We start from the raw sequence: 27,953 nt of genomic DNA, 5'->3' as shown, positions 1-27,953 counted from the left end.
GTTATTTAGCCCCTGCCCCTGCCCCTGCCCCTGCCCCCCACATCCCATCCCAGAGCTGAGGAAAGAACCCAGGGCAATGTGCTTGCTAGGCAAGCGCTCTACCACTGAGCTAAATCCCCAACCCCTCCAATGTCTCTGGTAAAGATTGATTTTATTTTTTGTTTTCATGTATGGTCTATATGTAAGTGTGCATATGGATATCTACAGAGGCCAATAAGGGGCATTGGATCCCCTGGAGCGGAAAAAAAAGTCACACGTGGTTGTGAGCTAATTCACGTGGATCCTGAGAACCAAACTTTGGTCCTCTAGAAGCATAGCAAGCACTTTGGACCGCTGAGATGGCTCTGCAGCCCTTCAATTGTTTCTTAAATTAGATTTCTGTGGCCTGGAGGCCATTTGGTGTTGGAGTGCAATGGAAGGTAAGTGTACGGGGGACTGACTGAGTGCTGGCTTTCTATCAACCAAGTGTAATGCGACCTAGTTATGGTGTGGTTCCATCACTGGGAAGATACAGGCAGAGGAATCTGAAGTTCAAGGTCATCTTCACCTACTTCGTGAGTCTGAGGCCAGCCTGGAATACTTGGAATGTGTGTGTGTGTGTGTGTGGGGGTGGGGTGGGGGTAGTGGAGTTTGAGAGCAGCTAAGATGGCTTCCTCTGCAATCTTAAGGACCAGTATTTGGATCCCAGCATCCAGCATCCTTATAAGCTGGTCATCCTGCACATACCCGTCACCCCTCCTTCCCCTGGCTCTGAGGAGAACAGAGGCAGGAGGATTGCTGGAATTTGCCAGCTTCCAAATTCAGCTGAGGAAAACCTGAGCTCCAGGTTCAGGGAGAGATCCCGCCTCAAAGGAGTAGAAGGATAAAGGATACCTGGCACTTTCCTTTTCTGTTTCCCCATTAGCTCACTTATTTATTCACTTTATGTCCCGATTGCAGCCCCCTCCTCCCTGTCCCCACCTCACACAGCCCTTCCCCCATACTCTGTCCCCTTCTCAGAGGAGAAGGAAGAAGCCGGCCTGGGTATCCACCCACCCTAGCACATCAAGTCACTGCAGGATTAGATACATCCTCTCCCAGGGAGGCCAGACAAGGCAGCCCAGTTAGGGGAACAAGATCTGCAGACAGGCAACAGAGTCAGGGCCAGCCCCCCTCTCATTGTTGGGGGACCCATATGAAGACCAGGCTGCACAGCTGTTACCTATGTGCACTTTCCTGAGGTCTCTGAGCACATGACAAGATGGCGGGTGTGCCTGCACACACTTCCGTGTACACAGACACGAATAGAAATAAACAGGCAAAAGTTGCTAATGATGCCCTTCAGATTAGGATGCCAAGCAGGATTCCAGAACTGGGATACGATGCAGGCATGGCTGCAAACCCCACGGCAGTACACCTCAATCTCTGCTCGCGCCCCAGATGCCCGCGCCGCGTGAGATGGACTCCAGCTACACCGAGAACCTTTACCACTTACTTACTCCTTTAGGGGTCCCAGAACCCTGGCCTGAGAGCGCTTTCCCATCTCTTTTTCTCCCATACAGAGATTGCCTGATGTGACAAGGACGGTTGACCTCAGCTGTGAATGCCATATAGATACTTTTCTTTACAATGTTCCTCTTTGCCCAGTTAATTCATAGACACAGATTACTGAAGGGACACATGCACAACGCTTCTCAGTCCCAAGCCAAAGCCCGTTTTGATTTTTAAGTTTACAGTGGAGTTGTTGCTTGAGTCAGAGTCTCGAGCAGCCCACACGGGCTTCAGAGTGGTCTGTGGCCAAGGATGATCTAAGTTCCTCTCGTCGGAGTTACAGCTTAAGCCAACACGCCTGGGTCAAGCTCAAATTCAAATTACTTTTTTTTCACATTTTATCACTTAAAAAAAACATTTTAATTAACTCCACAGTTAGTATTTTATTGCTTAGTTGAATCATAACTTATGCAAACATAATTATAAAATTATGTGATTTCTACTTTTATGATGTTGTAGTTAATATTTTTTTGCCTTCCTTTCTCTCCCCCATGCTTCTCTCTCTGTCTCTCTCTGTCTCTCTTTGTCTCTCTCTCTGTCTCTCTCTCTCTCCCCCCTTCTCTCTCTTTGTCTCTCTCATTTTATTGGGGTGGGATCTCTTTTTTTTTTTTTTTTTGGTTTGTCGAGACAGGGTTTCTCTGTGTAGCTCTGGCTGTCCTGGAACTCACTCTGTAGACCAGGCTGGCTTTGAACTCAGAAATCCACCTGCCTCTGCCTCCCAAGTGCTGGGATTACAGGCATGCGCCGCCCGCCACCACCACCACCGCCCGGCTGGGGCAGGATCTCTTGAATTGCATGATTTTTCTCATAAGTAGAAACTGGGTTGTATTTTTTAAAATGAGGGTGGGTTGGACAAGAGAGGTGGCTGAGAGGCCAAGAGTTCTCGATGTTCTTTCAGAGCCCAGAGTTCGGTTCCATGCACCTAACTTAGGTGGCTCACAGTTGCTGATAACTCCAGCTCCAGGATGACCGGTGTCTCTTCTGAGCATCACGAACTCTGACCCTCTGAGCCATCTCTCTTGTTGCCCCACCCCACCCTGAGTTTAAAAATTAAAATCTATTTTCTACATATGAGAGAAATCACACAACACAAGGGCTTAGCAATTGCTTTGTTAAAGCCCTTAGTCCTCAATTGGTTTCAACAGGTCCGAAAGCAGGCAAAAGCTTGGTAATTTCACCTGCATGTGTCATTTGTCTTCCTAAGTGTGAGTCTGTCTCCGGATCCCTCCATAGACGCATATTACTCACGAGGTGGGGGGGGGGGCGTGCCTGACTACCTAACATACCTAAGAATCTCATCCCCCTTCAGAGCGAATGACGGGAAGATGCCACTGTCCTGAACCTGCTGCTAGCTGGCGTCCAGAACGTCTCCTCTGCTTCCAGGATCGTCACAATCAGTGGGACAGACACTTGCCAGGTAAGAACAATCATGTGTGAGCCTAAGGCTGCACCCTGACCTCATCAGACTGGTTCTCCTCGTGATGGCCGTGATCAACAGTTAGCAGTTTATTAAACTGGATCCTTGCAGATGCCTGTCATCCCAACGCTTAGTGGGAGAAGCAGGAGGATTGCTGTAAGCTCCACCACAGCTTGGGCTATGTGGTGGTGTGTGAAAGTGGCCCCCATAGGCCCATCACAGGGAGTGACACTATTAGGAGGTGTGGCCTTGTTGGAGGAAGTGTGTCAGTGAGGGTGGGCTTTGAAGTTTCATGTGCTCAAGCCAGGCCCAGTGTTTGTTTTTGTTTGTTTTGTTTTGTTTTCGAGACAGGGTTTCTCTGTGTAGCCCTGGCTGTCCTGGAACTCACTCTGTAGTCCAGGCTGGCCTCGAACTCAGAAATCCGCCTGCCTCTGCCTCCCAGAGTGCTGGGATTACAGGCGTGCTATCTGCCACCACTGCCCGGCTGGTTTTGGTTTTTGTGACAGGACTTTGCTTTTTAGCCCAGGCTATCCTCAGACTCACTTTGTAGTCAGGCTTGCCTCAAATTTGTGATGATCCTCCTGCCTCAGGATTTTAAGCACCGGGAACAGGTCCATTTTAACAAAGCTTTTTCTTTTTTTTTTTTCTATTTAAGATACAATAAAACTTATGAGACAGCCTCAATTTAATTTCAAGGTTCAGAGAACAGAAGGGGTGAGGGATGGGGACATTTCAACAGCTAAGGGTTTAGGTCAACAAGAACAAAGATCACCTCACTCGCCTGAATGTATGTTTAAACCTTAGCTCAGATCCCTTATCAGGACATCCCCTGTTTACACTTCTAACTACTAACTCTAGGCAACTTTCCCTTCTGCAACGAGCCTTTCTAGGCCCGCTGTGCAAAACCCAAATTTCTAATCGATAACTAGTACAGGTGTGATGTAATTCCTAGCGAGCCCCTTGCAACTCGAGCCCTGCAGAACGGAGGCACTTATCCCGGGGCTGGCACTCTTCCCACAGAGGCGAGCTCTCCTCTCTTCCTCTCTGTCTCAGTCCGTCATGTGCAGAGCAGCTCAGCCTTTGGGATGGAAGGCTGCCCACCTTTTCTTTTCCTCTTCTGCCCAGTTCCTTCTCCTCACTCTTCCTAGTTTAGATGAAAAAGGGAGAGAGGGAGGCAGGACAAGACGACGCTAGCCAGTCACTGTCACACCTGCTCTACTTGCTTCAATGTTCAGAACATTTAACAGCCTGTTGGCATCCATTGGCCTCTGTGGCCGCTACCAACAGTTTGCCCTCCCACCGAAGCGTGTGCACAGCAGAGAACCGTTAATGTTTGGTTGCAAAGGCGCTTGTCTCAACAAAGCTATCCAGTTTCCCAAATGCGCATGCGTGCACCGTGCTCTGCCGCACCACGCCCTCTCGTACTTCACTCCTGTGCACAGTGCTCTCAAGCTCTCGTGTGCTCCTCCTTAGTTTGTCTTCTGACTTATGACTATCGCAAACACTGGGCCAAGGGCAGGGGTGGGCTGGGGATAGACACGGACATAGACATGGGCACAGGGCATGGACACAGCCCTTCCTGTACCAAACGAACCCTTTACATCAAAGGCCTTCAGGGCAAGGAAGGTACCAGTGAGAAAAACTGAGACTCCTTTGGCTTTGGCTTTTTTTCCCAGAATGAGACTTGCAAGGGATGTCGTCAATCTTGCTTTCTTGTGGGCCACTGTGTAGACACCAACCGCAGCCTCTTGCAAGCCGGGAATCCGCAGACATTCTTGTAAAGCAGTGTTTGCTTACACTGTCGCTTTTTCTTACTTTGTTGTTTATGTGGTTAGTTATTGAACAAAAGACCTCATAAATCCTGGACTAGTCTCTAACTCACCAAGGAAGACTTTGCAGTCCTGGTCCCCCGCTCTGACCTGCTGAGCACTGGGAACTATAAGCATGTCCCACCACATCGGGCTCACCGGGCACTGCAGGTTGAGCTTAGGATTTCAAGGGTGATACAGTCCCCGGATGAGCTAGATAGATCCCAGCCCAGAGTTCTCCATTTGTCTCCTCTGCCATCTTCCCCACTATAAGTAAATGTTTTCCCAATCTAGACAGTTCACACACAGCCTGTCTGCATCGGTCCTACCTTTCTTCGAGGAAAATCTACTCTCATTCTTTTTCTTTTTCTTTTTTTGCCTTCAATAGTAGCACGCACCATGTTGTTGGCATGTAAGTGATTACTGCAAAACTTCAGACTTACATTGCTTATCACCAGTATGATCTCGCTGGTGTCCAGCCAACTGAACTGCATTAGAGACAAAAATCCAAGCAGAAAAAAGAAAAAGAAAAAAATGATATAAATTCTCATTTGCAACTGGTAACTCTAAATTGTGCTTAAACAGACATTACAAATATCCACCTCCCTTAAATACTAGCCCGGTAATTTTTTTTGGATACAGATCTTTAAGTAAATTTATAAATTTGTGTTCATGTGTCCGTGCCGGGAAAGGGGGGGAGGGTAGAGGGGAGGAGTGTGGAGTTGTGTGTGGAGATCAGAGGACAACTCGGGCTGTCTTTCCACTTCTTTCCACTACTGGGCCTGGGATCCAAGTCAGGTCATTAGGCCTCTTACCTGCTGAGCCATCCTGCTGGTCCACTTTTATGGTTTTTGATTTTTATTGCTTTTTGATTCATACTTATAGGTTGTTAGACTGTAGCACTTCTACTTAGTAACCAAAAGAGTATGACTAACATATAGAGGTAAGAATTGCTCACTCTATAGGTTTGAGGATCTGAATTCAAATCCCCAGAGAGCCCAACTAAAGAGCCAGGTGTGAGCACCAGTGCCAGGAACACCAGTACCTCTGGGAACAAGGTTGGGACGGAGCTCAGAGGCGCCCTGCGGCTGCCAGCCTCAGATTCAACGAGGCTGAGACCCTGACTCAAGGGAACATGGCAGGATATGACAAAGAACACCCTTCTCTGGCCTCGTGTGCATTCAACATAAGCACATCCCACACATCTGCAAAAGCACAAATCGAGTTGTTAAAAGATGCATTCATGTTACAGGTGAAATTGGAACTCCCAGATGTAAATGTGAAGTGGTGCAACTCAAGGGAAGGAGATGATTTCACAATCCCCCGCAAAGTGAGGAGAAAAGTCTAAATTGTTTTAACATTAAAAAATGAACTATTGCTTTGTTTCTTTGTTCTGGTGTGGAGCTTTATTTTCACAAAAATGCACGTCTTCCCGTGCAGAAGTATTCACAAAAGCCACCTGCTCCTTCGTCTAATTTCGTTTGTTCTGCTTCAGACTGTAAAACAGGGTCTCTGTAGAGCCTTGAACTCAGCACCCGCCCTCTGCTCGCGGCGTGTTGGAACCGCAAATGTTCGCAGCCCTGCTCAACAAGGTATTAAGTATTAATCACATATTTTGGCTGGCAAAAACGTTATCAACTGAGATGTCAAAAGACATTTTCAGTGTGTGTGTGTGTGTGTGTGTGTTGTCCCGTTTTGCTTTTATGTTCTGATTAGATAACTTGACGTTGAGGAGGAAAAGGTTTATTTGGTTTACAGGTTATACAGTCCATCTTCAAAGGAAGCCAGGGCAGGAGCTCGGTGCTGGAAACTTGGAGGCCTAAACTGAAGCAGAGAGACTATGGGAGAATGCCGCTTACCGGCTTGCTCTCTGATCTGCTCTGTGTGGTGATTCATGTTTGGCCCATGGGAAGTAGCACTATTAGGAGGTGTGGCCTTGTTGGAGCAGGTGTGGCCTCGTTGGAGCAGGTGTGGCCTCATTGGAGTAGGTGTGGCCTTGTTGGAGTAGGAGTGGCCTTGATGGAGCAGGGGTGGCCTTGTTGGAGTGGGTGTGGCCTTGTTGGAGGAAATGTGTCTCTTCATAGGTGGGCTTTGAGGGTTCCTAGTGCTCAAGTACTGAAGAGCCCAGCAGGAAAGAGCCTCTTCCTGGCTTCATGCAGAAGCTAGTGTATTCCTGACTGACTTTGAATCAAGATGTAGAACTCTCAACTCTTCTAGCACCCTGTCTGCTTGCATGCTGCCTTATTTCCTGCCATGATGATGATGGATTCAACCTCTGAAATTGGTAAGCCAGCCCCAATTAAATGTTACGCGAGTTGCTTTGGTCATGGTGTCTCTTCACAACTATGAGAACCCTAATTAAGAGTTAGGTAGACACCTTTCTTTTACAGGTCAGGCCAACCTGCCCAGGGATGATACTTCTTCCTACAGTGGGCTGGGCCTTCCTACATGAAGTGCAACAAGAAAATACCCAGAAGGTACACCCACTCGGCAATCTGATGGAGGCAGTTCTTCAATTAAGAGTACCTCTTCTGGATTTCTGAGTTCAAGGCCAGCCTGGTGTACAGAGTGAGTTCCCGGACAACCAGGGCTATACAGAGAAACCCTGTCTTGAAAAAACCAAATCCAAAACCAACAACAACAACAAAAGAGTACCTCTTCCAACAGGGCGTGGTGGAACACACCTTTAATCCCAGTACTATGGAGGCAGTGACAATTGAATCTCTGAGTTCAAGGCCAGTCTGATATACAGATCGAGCTCCAAAGCTACACAGAGAAGCCCTGTATGGGAAAAAAAATCGAAGAGTTCCTTTTCACATGCATGTCAAGATTTGTGTCAAGTTGACAAAAACTAGTTAGCAGTGTGTGTCAACATCATGTCCACATCATGGCACTTGTGTGGAAGTCTGGAAAACTAGTGAGGATCAGTGCTCTCCCTGGGTCCTGTGGGCAGGGGTCCCATGAGCATCAGTGCTTTCTTTGAACAAGCATCTTTACCCGCTGAGCAGCCTGGCCAGCCCTGTGGAGACATTTAGCTGAAGGGAAAAAGAGAAAAGTAGTGTGAGGGAAACAATATAGGAAGTAAATGTGAGCGAGGACGTTTGGAAGAAACACACGTTAGAACAAAGTATGGGATGCCTGCTATATGGTGCAGGGAAAAACATGGATCTAGCTTATTCTGGAACTTCTTAATTAATTACAAGCACTGCCTTGCCTGTAATTTGATTAAGCACGCATGATCCATCCGGGCACCCACTGAATGGAAGGCAATTTTGTTGTTGCTGTTTTTTTCAACACAATGTTTCTCTGTGTAGCCCTGGCTGTCCTGGAACTCACTCTGTAGACCAGGCTGGCCTCCAGTTCAGAGATCAGCCTGCCTCTGCTTCTGAGGGCTGGGGTAATAGGTGTGCCAGCACTGCCCAGCATGAAGGCACTTTTGATCAGTGTGGTAACTTGTTAGAGGTGCTCAGTTAAAGATGGGGCTGCATATAGATATGACATGGCTTCGCACAATGAGGAGCCGATGCTCATCTCCTAGTCACTCCAATAACAACAACAATAACACCCTTAGTTTCAAATCTAGAATCTAATTTTGCTTTATATATAAGCTCAAAATATTGCTTGTACATGTTTATACGTATTACAGTGTTTTTTCCAGAGAAAAGAAAGTAGTACATAAATTGAGAGATACTCTTTTATCTGATAGAGAGAGTGCTCACCACCAAGTCTTATTTATTTAGCAGTTACAACCGTTCATAATCCACTTAGCAGCTGAACAATGCTGACATTGATTTGAGATTATTTCAAAAGTCATGGCACTTTTCTACTTAATTAGCATGTGTGCTTGATTCCTCAATATGCAAAATAAATACAAATGAATATATTGGTCCAGGTGTAGTGGTTTGTGTCTGTAATTCCAGTGCTTAGGAAGGTGAGACAGAAGGATTGCTCAGAGTTTCAAGCCAAGTTGAGCTGCCTAAGGAGACCTTGTCTCAAAACAAGCAAGCAAACAAACAAGCAATAAATAAACAACACAAAAATTCAGACCATAGGCTAACATCCAGAAATCACTTACTAGAAGAGGCCCGTGTCAGACTCACAAATCAGAATCCACATTTAACTCATTAATTAATTACTTTGAACCCACATTTTGTTTATTAATTAATTTATAGTTTCTCTTTTTTTCTGAGAAAGGGTCTCTTACAGCCTAGGCTGGTCATAAATTCAATATGTAGCCGAGGATGACCTTGGAATTCCTATCTTCTTGCCTCTGCTTCCAAGTTGTAGGAATACAGGTGCGTTCTACCACCCCTGCTTTATGGGGTGCTAACGATGGAACCCAGGGCTTTGCACATGCTAAATTCTCTACCAACTGCTCTGTATCCTCTGCTCCCAGAGGCTAAACTATAACAAGATCCACCAGTGACTTACAGGCACATAAAAATTTAAGAGGTAAACAATAATTAGATGAGAATTATTATACCTCTCATGTCAAGCAGTATTCATTAGAGGTAGTGCAAACATCTGGCTCTCTTGCTGTCGATGTGGCTGGCAGATAATTTTGCAGACTGGCAGATACTTTGTTTATTTCAATTCCCTCTCTGTTATTTCTCCTTTATTAGTAGTGTGTTATGTGCATTTTTGAGATGATGAGCTAATTTCAGGATAACAGAGGAGATAGTTCCTTTAGCAGACACCCTGCTCGATAGAGCTGAGGAGCAGAATTAAGGGGAAATAGACTAAGGAGAGAATGCATTGCCTATGCACAGATTTCTGGAAGAAAGACAGTGTTATGCACAGACAGGCGTAGGCCAAGCCTGTGCCAAACACAACTGATGATTGGATGCAGCTTTGGCTGAAGAAAAATTTGGATTCTGGAATTTTGCAAAAACTTCCCAAACCATTCCCACTGCATTAACTCAATGCACAAAACTCTTGCAGCAAAGATGCTAGAGCCAGGAGTCTATAAACTGCTGTCTGTTGTCACTAACAGAATATGAAGACTGAAAGCTTCCAAGACAGCCAGAGAGACACCATTTCTAGGCATGTTGGTGAGAGTATTTCTGGGAGAGATTTGCGCAGGAATCCAATGACTGACTAATGCACCAGTCTGCTGGGTATCATCCAACCAACCGAAACAGAGCAAAATGGCACTGTTGTGACCAGTTGGCTCTCCATCTTCTACCCTTGGGTCCTTGCATGTCTTGTTCTTAGTGTTGGACTTGCATTGGGATTTCCCCATTACCTGAAGCTGCTCAGTCAGCCTTCCAGCCTTTGACTTGGGAATAGCACAGTATGGCACTTCTAAGCCTCTCTAACTGTACAAGCCACTTCCTCCTACTAAGTGTATATTGATGATGATGATGATGAGTGTGTGTGTGTGTGTGTGTCTACAACTCACAGGAATTGGTTCTTTCCTTCCACCATTTGGGATCCTGGGATTGGACTCAGGTTGTTGGACTTGGAAGCAAGTACCCTTGAGTCATCTCATGGGCTCCTAAATCAATATTTTATATAATCTCTACATATTCTACTGATCCTGCTGCTTCTATGGATAAGGGCTATAGTTCCATGTCAAAATATTAGTCTAAACACACACACACACAGACACACACACACAGAGATTTTTTTCTCTTCCATTTTGAACTTTCCAGGAAGTCCTGATTCTCTGGAGTACCATGAGCTCATCTGAGCAGAGGAGTGAGCGGGAGGCGTTGTTCAGCTGGGTTGTGGAGGAAAGCTGTCTGGACTACCTTACAAGCTCAAGGTGTGCATCTGAAAACACAGGAGTGAAAATCGGTGCCATTCACAGTTGCCTGTGGCCACAGATGAAAATGTTCTCTGCCCATATTGGTTGTTAGCAATGCTTGCCCAGGAAACCCTTGCTGCGATTCTCCAGTGCTCCAAGAAGATGAGAAAGCACACAGGCAGGGGTCCAGGCTAACCCTGGTAAAGGAAACTTTAGGACAAGCAAAACCATTTCTAGTCTCTGCTTTTAGTTGAAAACATTTGCTGATAGTACAAAAAAGACTTACTAAATCTGGAGAGTGTAAAAACAAGCGGTGCTTGCAGAAACACTTTGCTTAGGAGCTGTAGAGCACTAATGTGCAACCATCGTTGGGTGAATGACTTCCAGACCGGAAGGTGTAATATCAGATTCCAACCAGTGCGATAGCCTTCAGTTAAAACATCTCAACTTATTCTATGTTTATGGGAGGTTTTTTTTTTTTTTTTTTTTTTTTTTTTTCTTTTTTTTTTTTGAGACAGGGTTTCTCTGTGTAGTCATGGCTGTCCTGGAATTCACTCTGTAGACCAGGCTGGCCTCGAACTCAGAAATCCACCTGCCTCTGCCTCCCAAGTGCTGGGATTACAGGTGTGCGCCACCACACCCAGCTTATTCTATGTTTATCTAGGTGAAGGTTGAAGCGTAGTTTTATGGGAAAGGAAATTTGTCTTTAGGCCTTGTCTTAGCTGGGGTTTCTATTGCTTGAAAGAGACTCTATGGCCAGAGAAACTCTTATAAAGAAAACATTTCATTGAGACTGGCTTAAAGTTTAGAGTTTAGTCTATTATCTTCACAGCAGGAAGCAGGCAGCAGGCTGGCAGGCGTAGGGCTGGGGGAGCTGAGAGTTCTACATCCAGATCAGCAGGCAGCAGGAAGGGAGATCAAACCAGCCTGGCTTGAGCTTCTGAACCCTCCAGGTTTGTTCCCAGTGATGTTCCTCCAACAAGGCCACACCTGTTTCAAAGCCACACCTCCTTACAGTGCAACTCCCTAAGGGCCTGTGGGGATATTTATATTGAAACCACCACAGAGGCTATCAGATAATCACTTCTAGAGGCTTTTGTGTGCAGGCTTGAAGTCCTGAATTCCACCACTAGATCTGAGGTAGGAGGAAGCAACTCTAGAGAGATGTCTTCTGACCTTCACACATCCAAACTGTGGCATGTGAGTATTGCACACACACACACACACACACACACACACACTAATAAGTAATACAATATGCAGTATGTAAATACATTTTTTAAAAGAAAATTGTCTTTAATTTGACATGGGAGTACAATTTAACTCACTTGGTTTAATGGTGACAAGCTCAGATTTACACTTCAAAGACAAACGGAGCACTGTTTCGCTAGAGTTTACCAATCTAGTGGCTGGGAATTAGCTTAGCTGGCAGAGTTTGTGTCTAGCTTGCTTGAAGCCCTACATTTAGTTCCCAGCGCCACAAAAATACATTCATGGTGGCACAGGCCTGTGATCCCACGCTTCCGAGGTGTAGGCAGGAGGACCAAGCTACACAGTTGATTTAAAGCCAACCTGGGGTATAGGAGAAACCAGCTCAAAGCCAAACCAGAAAAGAAACAAGAACGGTAATGTAACTAATGAGATCCACCGGCGTCTTTCCTCACCGGCTCCCCATCAGTTTGGTTAAGGGCTAACTAACACTCCTGATGAAGGAGGTTCACCTGTGCCCCATGGCTATGCCTACTCTAAAAGACACGCTGAGCTCTCCTAACCCTTCAGTGGCTGGAGTCCATCCTTGCAGGACCCCACTGCTTCTTCTGATTTCAGGGTTTCACTTGGCACCCACATAGTTTTCTGTATAGCAGTCTTTTTTTTCCTCAAAAAAACTATCTATCTATCTATCTATCTATCTATCTATCTATCATCTATCTACCTACCCATCGTGTATTGTCTATCACCTATCTATCTATCTATCTATCATCTGTCTATCTATCTATCTATCTATCTATCATCTGTCTATCATCTGCCTATCATCTATCATCTGTCTATCTATCTATCTATTATCTGTCTATCATCTGCCTATCATCTATCTATCTATCATCTGTCTATCTATCTATCATCTGTCTATCTATCATCTGTCTATCTATCTACCTATCGTGTATTGTCTATCATCTATCTATCTATCAATCATCTATCTACCTATCATCTATCTACCTATCATCTATCTATCTATCTATCATCTATCTATCTGTCTATCTGTCTATCATCTATTTATCTATCATCTATCTAACATCCATTTATCTATCATCTATCTATTATCTATCATCTGTCTATCTATATCATCTATCTACCTATCATCTGTCTATCTATCTGTCTGTCTGTCTGTCTGTCTACCATCATCTATCTATCTATCGAAATAGTCTCACTTTGTATCCTGACCTGGCCTGGAACTCATAATATAACCCACATTGGCTTTAAAATTGTGCTGCTCTTTCAGCCTCGGTTTCTAGGTGCTACTGTGATAGGCGTGAGCCACCACGCCCAGCTGTGTGGTCCTTCTAAAACAAAAGGCTGAACTTATGCTCTCCCGGCCAGCTGGAGCTTTGTGTCTGTCTATGCTAGTCGACCTTCTTTACCTCTAGGAATGTGCCCAGCCCTCTCTCTAGCCTCTGACTCCATCCCGGCCACTTTCTTTCTTGAGTGCCTTACCATCCAAACCTTTGTCTCTTTATTTGTCCTGCGATGTGACTCACACAGTCTTGCTTCATGGCTCTCACACCTGTTAGTCCTTTTGCATGGATGCTCTTTCCAGAGACATCTGAAGGCCTTGCTCCTTTTCCAATGTGGGTGCTGGGAATCAAACTCGGGTATTCTGCAGGAGCAATACATGTTCTTAACCCCCAAGCCATCTCTCTGTCTTCTACTATTGATTTTGTCAGACAGACTCTCACTATACCTTTATGTTGTTCTGGAACTCAGAGTGTAGCAGTCCAGACTGACCTCAGACCTGTAGTAATCCTCCTGCCTTAGCACTGGGATAACATTTTTGTGCACTCTGTCTCTCTTCACTCACCTAAGGCATTCTCTGACTGGCTTTAATAAGGAGCTGACAGTCTATATCTAGGCATGAAAGAAAGGAGGAACTTCCAGGACAGAGACAGGGACTCTGGGAGAAGAATGTGAGGCAGGGAATTTGCCAGCCAGATATAGAAGAAGTCAGATGTACTGGGACTTAGTGAGAGATAACGGGCCACATGGAAAACATGGACTAAAAGAAGGGGTTAATTTATTAAATAATAACTTATATATAATGTGTAATTATATATTAGCTTATTAATATATTATTAATAAGTTATACAAACTAGTCGGGAAATAGGCTAAGCTTTTAATTATATAATTAATTATATAAATATTAATAAGTCTCTGTATCATTATTTGGGAAGTGTGAGGTTGAGACAGTCGGACCTCAGCCTGCCAAGTGTCTATGTTTTGTTGTTGTTTGGATTTTTTTGGTTTTGTTTTTCTTTTTCTTTCTTTCTTTCTTTCTTTTTTTTTTTTTTTTTTTGGTTTGTTTATTTTGGATTCTCAGAGATACTACTTTTTTAGCTCTTTTTTTTTTTCTGCTCACTTTGTGGAGTTTTGGAAGCTGATCACAGTTGCTTTCACAATAATTTAAGTACAGTTTTTTTAAGTAGAGTTGTCATAAGTACCGTCTCATGTAGCCCAGGCTGGCTTAATGCACTATACAGCTAAGGATGACCTTGAACTCCTGATACTCCTGTCTCTGGCTCCCTTGTGCTAGGATCACGGTCGGTCTTGTACCCTAGGTCTGGCTGTGGAGAGTAGAGTAGTTTTGTAGTATTGCGGAGTCTTTGAGATATTTGTGTGTGTTGATCTTTCTTTTAACAATCTACTGGAGGAGTTAAGAGATCTTGACCCAGGTGATAAATCTAGTGTTTGCTCTAGCGTCATATATAAACTGCAAAAAAAAAAAAATCTGAAAATATTCGCAAAACCTTTAGTTTGTAGTTATACTCTTCAATCATTAAAATTGTCCTTAAAGAAAGTTTAATGGTAGTTAGAAAACTTAATTTATCAATAGTGAAATAAAAATGATTCAAAACCATATAGCATTGTGCTAAGCTTACGATATTTACTCATAGAAAAGAAACTTAGAGGTAATGTCCCAAAATGATAATAATGAATTATAAGTGGGGATTATGGATTAGATTTTAATAAGTTCTTCTTGGAGGATTACTGCTTTCCCTGGGTTCTCCCATGAAAGTCTCCAATGTCACTTGCCACAGAGGAGAAAGGTGCACTCCTGGGAATACTGCACCTTTGAGTCCTGACTGCAGGTTGGCAGGGCTAGCCTGTCTATTTTCTTTTCTTTTTAAAAAGATTTATTTATTTTATGTGTGTGAGCATACTGTCACTGCCTTCAGACACACCAGAGGAGGGCATTGGACCCCATTACAGATGGTTGCGAGCCACCATGTGGTTGCTGGGAATTAAACTCAGGACCTCTGTAAGAGCAGTCAATGCTCTTAACCATTGAGCCACCTCTCCACCACCACCACCCGCCCCCACCTCTATTTTCTTAAGCAGAATGAGACCAGAGATTGCTTGAGGGAGAAGAATGAATAAAATGTGTGTCAAAAGGAAATAAACTGTTTGCACCTGAGGCAGGCCCAGGGCTGCCTGGCAGAGCTCCCTTGACTTGTTCTCTGTGTGCACACTGATGTTCTTGTGTGGACAGTGAAACCCTCCAGAGGAAAAGTTTGGAGCTGCCTTGGGTTACAGATGAGCCAGGCCTGAGGTGAAGGAAGAGGACGAGGAAGAGGAAGTCACATGTCTACCAGGTGCTCTTTCTCTAGGGACCTCTCAGGCCACCCTCCAGTGGGAAAGTGCTCCTTTAGACTAAGCTGTGGGGCCTGAAATCTGCATCAAACCTGGTGTCTTCTGCTCTCCTGCCCTCGTCCCCTTTCCCCTGGTTATTTGACATGGATGGATGACATGTTTGCTGTTGGGCTCTGGTAGAAAGATAAGGTTTTGTGTGTTTTGTTGCTGTTGTTGTTGCTGTTGTTTTACTCTGAGAAACTGTTAGTTGAATTTTCCTATTCAGTGTGGCCAGGCCTCGATTAAGAAATGATATTTGGAAATTGACTCCAAAAGTTAAAAAAAAAAAAAAATTAAAAAATCAGCCTCCTGCCCCTGACCTTTCCTCTTTGAATTTGTAGAAACGTTGCCAAAGCGAAATTTGCCATAACTGTGGCTGTAGAAAAACTTCCTCCTCCTCCCCCTCCCCCTCTTCTTCCTCTTCATCTTCCACCTCTTCTTTTTCCTACTCTTCCTCCTCCTCTTCTTTTATTTCTTTGAGATGGCTCTAAGTAGCCCTTGTTGTCTTGAAACTCACTATGTTGACCAGGCTGGTCTTGAACTCAAGATATTCCTGCCCCTGCCTCCTTTGAGTTCTGATATCAAAGGTGTGGGTCACTGTTTCTGGCTCAGTCATGAACTTGTTAACACAATCTGAACTGACCGAGTCTCTGCACATCCATTCCTCTGTTTATAAGTCAGAGGCAAGGCCAATTGCAAACTGAATGGAGGCTCTGGGACAGGCAATTGATGAAGGTGTCCCTTCCGTGAGCTCTGTTCTGATTTGAATTTGAATGGTCCCCACAAAATCATAAGGAGTGGCACTGTTTAAAGGACTAGGACTTGTGGCCTTGTTGGAGTAAGTGTGGCCTTATTAGAGGAAGCGTGTCACTGGAGGGGTGGGCATTGAGGTGTCAGAAGCCCAAACCAGGCTCAGTGACTGTCTCTCTTCCTGCTGTCTGTGGATCTGGATGTAGAACTCTCCACTCCTTCTGCAGCACCAGGTCTGCCTGTGCATCACCATGCTCTCCATCATGATGATAATGGACTAAACCTCTCAACTGTAAACCAGCCCCAACTCAATGTTTTCTTTGTGAGAGTTGCGTGGCCATGGCGTCTCTTCACAGCAATAAAACCCTCACTAAGATAGAAGTTGGTATCAGAAGTGGTGCATTGCTGCGATAGACCTCACTGGGCTTTTGTTTAGAGAAATGTGGACTTTGGGTTAGGATAGTGGTTGAATGCTTTAAGTGGGGTTTAGCTGCCCATGCTAGTATAAACATGGAAGATAGTGGGTGCCGAGGGGGATTTGAACCGTGGGGGTTGGGACCTGGAGGTTTCAGAGGAGAAGAATATTAGTATGTGGCCTAAGCTTTCTGCCTTTGACCAAAAAAAAAAAAAAAAAAATCAAAAATCTACCTGAAGCCAAATTGAAGAGTTATAGATTAACAGTTTTGTCAGAGGAGTTTTCCAGACTGCCTAATTTTAACTGTGTTGTGTGGTTGATAGTGGCCACACCATGCAGACCTGTAATAAGAAGAAAAGCAAAGCAAGGGAGAATACGAAATGTACAGTTTGAGGAGAAAAGGGACATCAGGGTGTGTGAACAGATTAGAGAGAAGTCTGATCCCAAGGGAATGGTGACCTCAGAGCAAGACCTGCCCTCCTGGCAGGAAGGACTTGTGGCACAGAAGCCTGGGGCAGCCAGTCATGGCCAGGATGGGGGGTGGTGTGGGGGGGTGGGGGGGTGGGGGGTGGGGGTGGGGCCTGAAATCTGGAAGCTGAGAGGTAGGTGATCGCTTTGCGTTTCCTCTTCCGGAGCCAATGGAATGTTGCCACCCAAATTCACGGCTGATCGACCTGCCTCAGTAGGACCTTCCTAGAAATGGTCTCATGGACATCCAAAAGGTGGTTTTTCATGGTGAGTGTAAACCTAATCCACCTGACGGTGAAGATTAAACACCACACTATGTAAGCCAGGGTTTCTTAGTGGGCCTTGTTCCCACCCCAGTGTCTCCCTCTGTAGGTCAGGCTGGCTCAAATGGGAGGAAATCCTCCTCTTGGTCATTTGTTTTTCTTGACACCCCTGCAAAGAAATAGCCATCACAAAATCTTCGAGGAAAGTAACAATGATCTACGCAATTCCAATTGCGTATGCGATGTCTAAGATGCATGTTCTCTACAGCTTTCCTTTCTGGGGGTTGGGGGGGGTGGGGGGGTGACCTGTGGTAATCTTTTCACTTTTCTGCCTCCTGGGGGCAGGATTCCGGTCATTGTACAATACTTGTCTTATTTACAGTTACAGTTAATAGAAAGACATATTGTTATGTGTTAATGCCAAATGTTTCGATGGCAACTTTTAAGAAATCAGGTTGTAATTTGTACAGCCTGGTGCTTCTCAACCAAACGTCTCACACCGTTCAAAGGCAAGCTTGTAAGACTGCAGCTACTCCTAGGCGCACACTTATGGAGTCATCTGAAACTAATAAACCAGACGAAGGGAGGAAGGAGGCCTCTGCTGCTTTGCAGTTACTTCCTCGGTATAGTCTTGCCAAACCTCTCTTAGGCAAGACCCTGTTTGCTCAGAAGGCTGTGCATATAATTACAAAAATCTGTCAGAATCACAGGCTTCAAAAGACATCAATTATTTCTGTCAACAAGGAAAGAGTGACGGCCGCCCGACTCTTCGATCCATAGGAAAGATGTGCTCAAAAGGGAAGAATGCAGTACGGAAGGCTGGGCGGTTCCAGGTTACAGGAAAACTCAGCCCCGCACTGTAATTTCACCTCCTCCTCTGTCTGGACTGAAATATTATGTTTTTCATTTCATGCAGTGCCATGGGCATGGTAAGACATTATGTAACTGGTTCTGTCTCACTGTATAATACTCAATAAACAATTTCCAAAGAAATTATGCTAACGGCATTAGCAGTTTGATGTACAGGGAACTGTTGCATCTCTGGGCTTTGGCTGGAAGCAGTGTTGTGCAACCAGTTTTGGAACTGACTTGTGTTCAAAATTATATTGCAAACGGATTGCTATTCAAACCACATGGCCACTGGTTTTCTCTTGGTGACGATTCCCTTAAGTGGACTAAAATGGCAAAATTGCTGTCTGGACAGTTCCATCGGTGTAACGGGAATTTCTCGCTCTCCTTTCATTTTATTTTAATTTTTCCCTCTAACATTTCTGAATTAGACCCAGTACTGGTGGCAAGTAGGAGAAGTGTGAGGTGGGTGCGTGACTGAGACAGGAGGATCATCTAGTTTGAGCTCTACCTGGTCTTCTTAGACAACCAGGTTTATGGCAGAGACCTAACTTCAAACCAACCAACCAAATACCTGCCAACACACACACACACACACACACACACACACACACAGAGAGAGAGAGAGAGAGAGAGAGAGAGAGAGAGAGAGAGAGAGCGCACAGAGAGATCTGAGGACAAGCACAGGCACTTTTTGAGATTCCTGGTTTCAGCAAGCTTAGCTGGGCGGATCAGGCTGATTCTTCACTCTCTGACCTTGTAAACAGGCAATAACACCTACCCAAGACCTACCCGAGGGATCTGCAAGAAGGCCACAGTTGTCCTCTACAAAATCCCTAGTTAAGCATGTCACTTCAGGTCAGGAATATTTCACCAGTTGGCTCGCTGTTGGCTTGTAACTTGCGGGCCAGTCTTGGACTAGGAGTGGACTCAGAAGTGAGGGAAGTGAATTTGGTAAGAACAACGCTAGCGTGCACCCCCTGCGCCCCGCGGATAACTGCGGCTGAGTTAAGAAACTCTGAGAGAAGAAAGTGTTAGAACCGAGGCATGGAGGAAGGCCGGCAGCAGGGGCTGTCACCCAGGCTGGCCGGCGCCGCCCCGCCCCACCCTGCAGACCGGCTGAGTTCCGGGCGGCGAGTCCCAGCGCCCGCCCTCCTTCCGCGGCCCCAGCTGCGCCAGCTGCGCGGGGACCCCCGACGTCGCCGCCGCCGCAGCGTGTGTGCCCGCACCCTGGGCCCGCAGGTAGGAGCTGCCGGGGCCAGGTTTGCCGGGCTTCTTCTGAGCCCGCGGAGCGTTCGCGGCCCTCATACTTCGTCCCGCCTTTATTGCTCCTCTTGGAGCGGATCTCAGCAGCCCTGTCCCTGAAGTTCCCCCGGGAAGCCTGGAGTCCCTCCCATACTCTTAATTCCTGCAGTGTCTGCGCTGGCAAGAGCGGCGCTCACTGACCGCAGGCGAAGACCGCTGCTTCCCTGGGCGCAGAGCCGGGTCAGCTGCTGGTGCCCTAGCCCCACTCCATTCTTAAGTCCCTGCAGATTCCGGGCGTCCTCTGCAGGATGCACCCCCACCCCACGTCCTCGGGTCCCGGGCGCAGTACGCTCCCGCTAGAACGTCCCGCGCTCCCTGAGCTCCTTAGCACTGTGGGCTGACCGGGATGGCGACAGCACCAACATCCCGGACCAACCAGGAAGTGCTGCATTCCAGCGGCTTAGAGTCCAGCTGAAGCAGTCCCGGGCGCCGAGCCACACAGCTGCTGCCTCCGGGCCAAAGATGTGCTGTGCTGAAGGGGAGGAGGGACGGGGTAGCAATTAAAAGCGCGGCGGCCTGTGTTAGGCAGTTGTTATTTTAGCTCCGACCCAAGATGTTTGGGACTGACTTCTCCGGTCAGGGAGTGAGGTCCTCTAAGTCACGGGACGCTTTGTTTGAAACAGTCTTCTGTGTTCAACCGGCTGTACTCAAAGGCTATGTAGCCAAAGATGAGATTCTTGGTCCTCCTGCTTCCACCTCTTAAGTTCAGATCAGGACTTATTAGAATTTTGCCAGACTTTTCCTCCATACCCCAGGGCAACCTGCCACGCCTAGGTTTTTGCCTTTCTCACCACGGTCTTACCCCTTCCCCAAATCTCAGATCACCAGCCCGCCCCATGAAGCTCAAAACACGATCTTAAGGACCACAGGAGTCTCTGCATTTGACCATTTCTAGGTCTTTCCACGGAACTAAGAGAGATCTTCATCAGCCAGGCCCACCAATTTCAGTTTAGTCAATTCCTTTTGACCTTCCCAGGGCCTCTGGAGACTAGCTACCCAGGAATTTCAGAGAGTTATGTCAGCGGTGCTGTCAAGGAAGGCTGAAGAGTGCAGAGTCTAGTTTGAACTAGCCTGTTCTGCCTATTTATGCAAGAATCTCTTTCCATAGTACTTGCTTTGTGACCTATGAGTGAATTTGTACTCAACTGTTTTGTTTGAATTTGTAAGCAGCCTTTAAAGGATGCGTGGGGACCTTTTTAAATGGTTATGTAAGCAGACATCTGAATTTTTATGAGCCAGTACAATTAACTTTCCAAATAAATAGTGCAAGTAGAGAAGGTTTTGAGGAGGAGGTGCCCGTGCTGTGCTGTTTCAGGCATCAGAGTATTTACACACACTGGGGTTAAGTTCTCTACAGGCTCATTTAGGTTGATTGATTTACTGTTCGCTAGATGCGCTAACTAGTTAATGGACGTCCTGCTCATCAAACCTTTATTTAGTACGTATTTGTGTATGATCTTAGTATGTAGCATGAATGGTCTTATATTACAGTGGCAAAATTCATCAATCTCTAATTCCAACATGCTTTAAAGATTTATTTTATTTTTAATGATGTGAATGCGTCGGCCTGGGTGTGGCTATGTGCATGTGGTGTCTAAGAAGGCCAGAAGAGGCCATTGCTCAAACTGGGTGCTATGAACGGGACTCAGATCCTAAGGAAGGGCAGGGTGTGCTCCTGATGGCTGGGCCATTGCTTCAGTCCCGGTTCTAACTTTCTTTTCTTCTTCTTCTTTTTTTTTTTTTTAAATTTAAGGTTTTTTGGTTTTTTTTGGGTTTTTTGGGTTTTTTGTTTTTTGTTTTTTGGTTTTTTGGTTTTGGTTTTTTTAAGACAGGGTTTCTCTGTATAGCCCTGGCTGTCCTGGAACTCACTCTGTAGACCAGGCTGGCCTTGTACTCAGAAATCTGCCTGCCTCTGCCTCCCAGAGTGCTGGGATTACAGGTATGCGCCACCACCGCCCGGCTTATTTTTATTTTATGAACACGTGACTTTGCCATCTTAACAGTTTAAAAGTATGTGTTTGGTGGCACAGCTCTGTCAGTGTGCCACCGGCTCCCCCAGTCCATTCCCAAAGGGCTTCTCGGCTTCCTTACAGGGTTTAATGACACTTTAGTAATAAAGATGGCATTGCAAGTTTCGATTTTCTCACTGAGTAAGGTTGGATTCTTTTCTCATAGCTTTAAAGAAATTATATATAGTCTCTTGTATGACCCCGGAACTCACTCTGTTATTGCAGGACTGCACTATCACTCCTAGCTCATACTTTTTTTCTTTTCCATATAGCTCAGGCTAGCCTCTCTTAAACTTGCTAGGTTGCAGCGGTGTCTTGTGCTTCTGAATCTCCTGCCTCTACCCTGAGTGTTGGGATCACCGCCATACCTGGTTTTGTGCTGTACATGTTAGGGGCACACTCCACCAACTGAACTACATTGTCAGCAAGGAATGCACTTTTAATGAGCAGGGATAAAAGGTGTAGCCTGATAGAGGGTGCCTGGAAAATTTTACCTCCACGGATTGAGGAAGCCTGTGTGCGGGTCAGTTGGTAAGCTGATTGGCGTTTGCAGTGGAAAAACATTGTAGTTTAGCTGTCTAGAGGTACAACCAGGGAAGGGGTTCATTCTTAGTGTTCCTTCCTTGAATATAGTACCAATCAACACCATGAGTGAGGCCAGCTAAAGACATGTTTTTAGTACCAAAGACTGTTCTGATCAAGCAAGTTGCAGGGTTTAACAATTTCCTCTCTTCCCCAGCCATATGCTAAAGATCAGTGGACTGAACGCATGAGATACGGGTCTTTAAACCTGTAGTTAGATTGAGTCATTGTGTACAGGAGAAAAGCTGGCATATGCGAGACTGGGTTTTATGCTTACAGTCCTTTAAGTCCCAAAAGCACAAATAAAGTGTATTTGCTAGGGTGCGGTTAAAAGATGTTTCAGGGTTCAGATGAGGAGCATAACCTCAGCTTCCTGTAAGCCTGGGAGTTTTCTGATTAGAACGGCAGCACTACAGATTGCATCATATGACTCAGTGGGAATGTGTTCCGATGCTGTGCCTTCCCTGAACTCACAGTGCAGCATCAAATCTGGATCCCAGATGTTCCAGCGGTGCCTTATTTAACAAGAGCATATGTTATGTAACTGTCCCATAGAACCACAGTCTTTTTTTCTATTGTGAAATTTTTATCAGGTTTTAGATTTATTGGATAAGCATTATAATGACAAGATAAGATGATAAATTGTTTATTTATTCAACACTTACTTGTTGCCCACTTGATTTTGGATACCATCCGGAGCATTCTACAGATGGGAGAAACCTCCTCTATGAATATGAGGCCGTGAGAGGCACCTGAGGTCACAGCATGAGGCAGACAGAGCGGGGCCTCCAGCCCATGCAACCTGAGCCTAGAGCTTTTGTATTGCTACCTCTCTAAGAAATTAGTCTTGGAATCTAGCTCCCTAACCAGCCACCTTTCTATGGTTTTGTTCTTATTTTGTCCTTGTTCTTTGGCAACAATTACATGTCAAAATTGCAAGCATCATGAAGCTTATACAATCAATTCAACTCCTTCATTTTTTTTGAAGAGCGAGGCAAAGTGCTTTGTGGTCATGTTGCTAGTGGGAGGTTGTGTCTATGGCTGAGCCAGGATTTTCTAACTCTTGGCTGTGAGGAATAATTATCTAATGTTATCTATCTATCTATCTATCATCTATCATCTGTCTATCATCTATGATCTATCATCTATCAATCAACTTATCTATCATCTTTCTTTTTTTCTTTCTTTCTAACACACACACACACACACACCATTATTTTTGGAGACTGGGGCTCATGAAGGCTAGGCTGGCCTTGAACTTGCCACCTGTGTAGCAATATAGTCAAGCAACTCCCAAGTGCTAGGATTACGAGCCTTTTTCACCATGTCATCACAGTTTTATACCACATTGAGAACTGAACTCTGGGCTTCAAACACTCTGTTGACTAAGCTACACCCATACCATACTCCAATATTTTAATAACTGCTACAACTACACTGGAGCCAAGTTGCTTAGTAACGGCCCAGGTTCCATCAGGAGGGCAGAGTGGACTCTTGCACTCACTCTGGGCCGTGGAGGGCTTGCCCTCCATTACCAAGTGGTGACACCAAACTTCTTGTTGAGAGGAGCATCTGATTTTATGACCCAAGGTTCGCCTCTGGATGGGGAGAACTTCTTATTTTGTACTTAATCATTTTTGAACACTTGGGATCTAGACTTGGAAACCTTTTGAAAGCCTCTGACGCACAGAGGAAAATCAGCCAAGAGCATCAGGGAACAAAAATAGCCTGCCTTCGTTCTTTAGGGGAGAGCGAGAGTTAGTTCTGGGGCAAAAACTTACAAACTGTCTATTAAAAAACAGAAAATGGTTATATTCAAAGTGGTTCTTTTCAAAGTAGATGTTTATAGACAGCACCTTTGGGAGAGGGAGCCTGAGGAGCAGCCCAGGACAGGGAGAAGCAGAGCTAAGGGTGCACAGGTGGGGCCAGTGGAATAGAACCTTGGGCTCTCCGTAAAAAGTCTGGAGACTCCTAGGACGGGCCAGGCGTGGGAAAATCAAAGGTGATGGCTTTAGCCACGTGACCTTAGCATCTAACGTGTTGCTGATTATCTTAGTTTGCTTTCTAGTTCTGTGATAAACACCCTGACCAAAGCAGCCTGGGTGGGAAAAGTCTCATTTCTACTCATACTTCATAGTGTGTTCATCGCCAAGGGGAGTCAGAGTGGGAACTGCAGAGCAGAGAGGCCACAGATCAATGCTGTTTCCTGACTTGCTCTGCCTGCTCTTTTACAGCACCCAGGACCCCCTGCCTCAGGGCAGTACTGCCCACAGTGGGCTGGCCTTCTCATCTACCAGTAATTAAGAAAATGGCCCACAGGCCCATCGGATGGGCCTTTATCTCTTTCCAGATGACTCTAGTTTGTGTCAAATATAACAACAAAAACCTAATCAGTATGCTACTCACAAAAAAAGAAAGGGATGGAGGGATGGAAGAAACAAAAAAGAGAAAGAAACAAAGAGTAAAGAAAGATAGCAAGGGGGCCATAAGCCACGGTGGAACTGTCTTTGGAAACCTCTGGTTCATTCCATCATTGTCCAGGTGGGATTGTGGATAGCCTGGGGTGTTGTAATCTCTCCATTTGCAGCAAATGTTCTTGCTGTCTATATTCCAGGAGAAGGCATGGTCTTGGTGGCCACGGATGGCACCCCGAGGATATACAGCCGCTTGGCCCCTGTGGGAGCTAAGTGTGAAGGTCAGTTAGTGGGTGAAGGGAGCCAGCTCCTCACTAAAACTCTGTAGGCACACCAGGGGAAGAAGAGTTCCGTTGTTGCTGTTTTATATACCTGCCCTTCAGCATGACTTTTAACTACTTGTTCTAGTTCTGTTGTAACTGGTTTGGTTTTGAGACCGGGTATCAGATAGCACAGGTCCACCTTGAACTCTCTATAGCTGAGGCTAACCTTGAATTTGTGATGTTCCTGCTTCCATCTCCCAAGGGCTGGGTAGAGGAACCTGGTTCATGTACTCTCTCTGTCTCTCTCTCTCTCTCTGTCTCTCTCTGTCTCTCTGTCTCTCTGTCTGTCTCTGTCTCTCTATCTCTCTCTCTGTCTCTCTGTCTCTCTCTCTGTCTCTCTCTCTGTCTTTCTCTCTGTCTCTCTCTCTCTCTCTCTCTGTGTGTGTGTGTGTATTTGCTTGGCCAGGGTGTGGCACTATTAGGAGGTGTGGACCTGTTGGAGTAGGTGTGTTACTGTGGGCATGATCTTAACACCCTAGCTGCCTGGAAGTCAGTATTCTGCTAGCAGCCTTCAGATGAAGATGTAGACATCTCAGCTCCGCCTGCACCATGCCTGCCTGGATGCTGCCATGCTCCTGCCTTGATGATAATTGACTGCACCTCTGAACCTGTAAGCCAGCCCCAATTAAATGTTGTCTACAAGTTGCTTTGGTCATCATGTCTGTTGACAGCAGTAAAACCCTAACTAAGACAGGCAAGGTAAAGATACAGAATTTGGGAATAAAGTAAGAATTTTTTGATCCTAATATTATAGGCATATATATATGCCTATAATATATGTGTATATATATATATATATATATATATATATATATATATATATATATAATATTGCAACAGAGCTGGCCACACTGAACCACATGTCTTTGATAATTATAATTTTAGAGTATGTGTGTTGACCTTAGCTTGATAACTTGGGTTTTTTATTTTTTATTTTTTTGAGAGAGACTGTCACCATGTTTCCCAGGCTGTCTTCAGATAGACGACTCCCCTCTTACCTCTACCTCTCAAAAGTTGGGATTTCGTCTGTGTACCTCCAGGCTCCATTTAATTTTGCTTAATCCATAATGATATCAGCATTTAATTGAAGGGTCATAATTCACTACTGTTTTCCAGTGTGTGTACTTACAGACATGTATTTTTTCAAGTGTTTCAAGATAGAAAAAAGAAAAACAGTAAGATGTGCTGTTGATTTAGGAGTGACCTAACAGCTTATGGTATGTTGAAAAAACTCTCTTCACACTCTTTAATGTCATCTTAAACAGGAGAAGAATACCCCGGTGATAGAGACATTTTACTCCCTTTAAACATTTTAGAAGTGTGTTCTTTGTGTGGTGTAGGAACATGTGTGTGCACTGGAGAAGAATGCTGGGTGTCCTGTCGCTCTCTGCCTTACTCTGAGACAAGGTCTCTCACTGAGCCTGAAGGCCACCAGTTTGGTTAGGCTGCCTGGCCCGTGAGCTTCTGAGATCTGCCTGATTTGTCCTCCAGAATTGGCTTTCCCGGCATGAGTGTTTAAAGATTTATCTATTAACTTGTGTTGTAATGTGTGTGTACAAGTTTATGCCCAGGTGTGTGTGTGTGTGTGTGTGTGTGTGTGTGCACCTGTGAGGGGGAGTGGAGGCTGGACGAGGGAGCTGATATCCTCACCCATGGTCTCCCTGTTCCTTTGAAGCACGGCCTCTCCCTGAAACTGGAACCCATATTTCCTTAGCCAGGCTGGAAGCCAGGAAGGTCTGGGGAAACCCCAACAGCACCCTCCATCCCTGAAGTTGGTGTTACAGGAACGTACAGGGTGCCTGGCTTATTGTATGGAATCTGAACTCCAGTTCTGATGGGGCAGTGAAATGTTCTTAACCATGGATCCCTCACTCCTGGCCCCATGCCTGGCTTCTCTGACAGGGTCCTGGGGATGTCAACTCAGGTCCTCATGCTCCAACTCTGTACAGCTGAGGATGCCCGTGAACTCTCGGTCCCTGGGCCCCCACATCCTGGTTGATGCAGTGCTGGGGATGGTCCTCAGGCCTTCATTTGTGTTAGGTAAGCTCCGTTCTGGCACTGTCATCTTTAGAGACTTGCGGACAGTACACGCAGATCATGGGTGGACGTGTAGACTGTAAGGACCTGGGCCATAACCAGCAGCTCTCTCGCTGGACTGAAGAGGGAAACCATGCCTGGTTCTGGAAAGCCAGCTAACTACCCAGTGCCGATGAAGTCATCGATAGTGGAGGAGAACCCACAAACCACAATTTCGCCAAACCAGCATAATCCCTAAGAACCTCTCAATTTACCCACAGACAAACGTCGTCTTCATACCTCATCAAGGCAATTTCTCTTTGCAATGGGCAGAGGCCACCACAGAAAACCACAACCAATCAGAAGGCAGAGTTGTGGAGCCCAATCCCAATAGATACGTCTATAAAACAATTCCCGTACCTAAGACTCAGGGAACCTTGTAGAAGGGGGGCAGAGAGATACTAAGACCAGGGAATTTTCAGTGAGATTATGTCTCCTAGCAATGTCAGAAGCTTCACCCATAAACATTTCACCAATATCACCTCCTAGATATGAACTGAACAGCTAAAGACAGGATAAAGTGTGCATAGGGGAGCCTGTGACACCTCAAAGAACATCCGGCAATTGGAGGAAGCTGAAGTGAGAGGCGTGGTCTTCAAGGAGAGAGGCCAGCAAGTGGTATACAGTGCCAATGATCAGACCTGACAACATACTTACGAGTGACGTCACACAGACCCAGAAGGCTATAATATATATCTATTATATAATATATATTATATAATATATATCTGTATATATATATACATTCAATAGCAATTAATGGATTTGAAAGGGAGCAAGAAAAGGTATATGGAAGGGTTCTAGGGAGAAATGTATTTGAAAAAAAGAAAAAGAGCCTGACTTGGCTTGTTTCCAAGAATCCACAATAGCTGCTCTCTGCATCACCTAAGATCTCCTGTCACAAGCGATCTCCTCTATGAAATCTGAAACACAAGGCAGCACAACACGAGCTGGGCTTTGTTTTGTTTTGGGGGAGGGAGGATGGCCATACTGGAGACTGAGCCTAGGGCTTCATGAATGGGAGCCAAGCTCTATCAGGGGACAAACTATCTGTGCTGCCTCCCGATTGGATGAGGGCGCCTATCCCAGGCAAGAA

At 45.5% G+C, this 27,953-nt stretch overlaps 1 protein-coding gene across 2 annotated transcripts in view; it reads left to right on the top strand.

Annotated features, from left to right (window-relative positions):
- Positions 1-19,267: 19,267 nt before the first annotated feature.
- The window catches only part of Pld1 (phospholipase D1), a 207,188-nt gene continuing 198,502 nt past the window's right edge, over positions 19,268-27,953 (top strand). The window contains exon 1 of one of the 2 annotated variants that reach the window (XM_052180714.1): positions 19,268-19,390. The gene's annotated coding sequence lies outside the window, so the exon portion shown is untranslated. The remainder of the gene's footprint in view (positions 19,391-27,953) is intronic. The other variant, XM_052180716.1, reaches the window with a different exon arrangement.

This window comes from Apodemus sylvaticus, chromosome 4 (assembly GCF_947179515.1).
Source record: "Apodemus sylvaticus chromosome 4, mApoSyl1.1, whole genome shotgun sequence".
NCBI classification, from domain to species: Eukaryota; Metazoa; Chordata; class Mammalia; order Rodentia; family Muridae; genus Apodemus; species Apodemus sylvaticus.
This window is presented reverse-complemented; position numbering and strand designations above follow the sequence as displayed.